Genomic DNA, 2,899 nt, shown 5'->3' with positions numbered 1-2,899 from the left:
ATTCTGCTCTTATAGGCCATTTGGAGGGTAAACGTCCAGTACCTAACTTTGCGAAATAAACCGATTTGGCCCATGTTTTGGACTTTTCATACTAATTAGGCCCCAGGGACTTGGAAAAACACTTAAAACCTAATTAAAAACAATTAAGGCAAATAAATTTTTATCTTGGAAAGTTACAAAGCTACAAAGCTGAAATTTTGCACACATATGCACGTGGACCATCTTGACATTTAGAAAAAAACAGAGCTCAAAAATCTCCCATAGGGAAAAAGTTAGCTCAGGAAAAGTTGCCGATATTCTGCTCTTATAGGCCATTTGGAGGGTAAACGTCCAGTACCTAACTTTGCGAAATAAACCGATTTGGCCCATGCTTTGGACTTTTCCTACTAATTAGGCCCCAGGGACTTGGAAAAACACTTAAAACCTAATTAAAAACAATTAAGGCAAAAAATGGGCATTTCTTGTTACAAGGGACTGCTGCACGAAATGTGCTCATAATCAAATAAATTTTTATCTTGGAAAGTTACAAAGCTACAAAGCTGAAATTTTGCACACATATGCACGTGGACCATCTTGACATTTAGAAAAAAACAGAGCTCAAAAATCTCCCATAGGGAAAAAGTTAGCTCAGGAAAAGTTGCCGATATTCTGCTCTTATAGGCCATTTGGAGGGTAAACGTCCAGTACCTAACTNTGCGAAATAAACCGATTTGGCCCATGCTTTGGACTTTTCCTACTAATTAGGCCCCAGGGACTTGGAAAAACACTTAAAACCTAATTAAAAACAATTAAGGCAAAAAATGGGCATTTCTTGTTACAAGGGACTGCTGCACGAAATGTGCTCATAATCAAATAAATTTTTATCTTGGAAAGTTACAAAGCTACAAAGCTGAAATTTTGCACACATATGCACGTGGAAAATCTCCCATAGGGAAAAAGTTAGCTCAGGAAAAGTTGCCGATATTCTGCTCTTATAGGCCAAAAAATGGGCATTTCTTGTTACAAGGGACTGCTGCACGAAATGTGCTCATAATCAAATAAATTTTATCTTGGAAAGTTACAAAGCTACAAAGCTGAAATTTTGCACACATATGCACGTGGACCATCTTGACATTTAGAAAAAAACAGAGCTCAAAAATCTCCCATAGGGAAAAAGTTAGCTCAGGAAAAGTTGCCGATATTCTGCTCTTATAGGCCATTTGGAGGGTAAACGTCCAGTACCTAACTTTGCCAAATAAACCGATTTGGCCCATGCTTTGGACTTTTCCTACTAATTAGGCCCCAGGGACTTGGAAAAACACTTAAAACCTAATTAAAAACAATTAAGGCAAAAAATGGGCATTTCTTGTTACAAGGGACTGCTGCACGAAATGTGCTCATAATCAAATAAATTTTTATCTTGGAAAGTTACAAAGCTACAAAGCTGAAATTTTGCACACATATGCACGTGGAAAATCTCCCATAGGGAAAAAGTTAGCTCAGGAAAAGTTGCCGATATTCTGCTCTTATAGGCCATTTGGAGGGTAAACGTCCAGTACCTAACTTTGCGAAATAAACCGATTTGGCCCATGCTTTGGACTTTTCCTACTAATTAGGCCCCAGGGACTTGGAAAAACACTTAAAACCTAATTAAAAACAATTAAGGCAAAAAATGGGCATTTCTTGTTACAAGGGACTGCTGCACGAAATGTGCTCATAATCAAATAAATTTTTATCTTGGAAAGTTACAAAGCTACAAAGCTGAAATTTTGCACACATATGCACGTGGAAAATCTCCCATAGGGAAAAAATTAGCTCAGGAAAAGTTGCCGATATTCTGCTCTTATAGGCCAAAAAATGGGCATTTCTTGTTACAAGGGACTGCTGCACGAAATGTGCTCATAATCAAATAAATTTTTATCTTGGAAAGTTACAAAGCTACAAAGCTGAAATTTTGCACACATATGCACGTGGACCATCTTGACATTTAGAAAAAAAAAAGAGCTCAAAAATCTCCCATAGTGAAAAAGTTAGCTCAGGAAAAGTTGCCGATATTCTGCTCTTATAGTCCATTTGGAGTGTAAACGTCCAGTACCTAACTTTGCGAAATAAACCGGTTTGGCCCATGTTTTGGACTTTTCCTACTAATTAGGCCCCAGGGACTTGGAAAAACACTTAAAACCTAATTAAAAACAATTAAGGCAAAAAATGGGCATTTGTTGTTACAAGGGACTGCTGCACGAAATGTGCTCATAATCAAATAAATTTTTATCTTGGAAAGTTACAAAGCTACAAAGCTGAAATTTTGCACACATATGCACGTGGACCATCTTGACATTTAGAAAAAAACAGAGCTCAAAAATCTCCCATAGGGAAAAAGTTAGCTCAGGAAAAGTTGCCGATATTCTGCTCTTATAGGCCATTTGGAGGGTAAACGTCCAGTACCTAACTTTGCGAAATAAACCGATTTGGCCCATGTTTTGGACTTTTCCTACTAATTAGGCCCCAGGGACTTGGAAAAACACTTAAAACCTAATTAAAAACAATTAAGGCAAAAAATGGGCATTTCTTGTTACAAGGGACTGCTGCACGAAATGTGCTCATAATCAAATAAATTTTTATCTTGGAAAGTTACAAGCTACAAAGCTGAAATTTTGCACACATATGCACGTGGACCATCTTGACATTTAGAAAAAAACAGAGCTCAAAAATCTCCCATAGGGAAAAAGTTAGCTCAGGAAAAGTTGCCGATATTCTGCTCTTATAGGCCATTTGGAGGGTAAACGTCCAGTACCTAACTTTGCGAAATAAACCGATTTGGCCAATGTTTTGGACTTTTCCTACTAATTAGGCCCCAGGGACTTGGAAAAACACTTAAAACCTAATTAAAAACAATTAAGGCAAAAAATGGGCATTCTGT

This window comes from Lottia gigantea (assembly GCF_000327385.1).
Source record: "Lottia gigantea unplaced genomic scaffold LOTGIsca_140, whole genome shotgun sequence".
Taxonomy (NCBI): domain Eukaryota; kingdom Metazoa; phylum Mollusca; class Gastropoda; family Lottiidae; genus Lottia; species Lottia gigantea.
The sequence above is the reverse complement of the archived record's forward strand: the minus strand, read 5'-3'. Positions refer to the sequence as shown.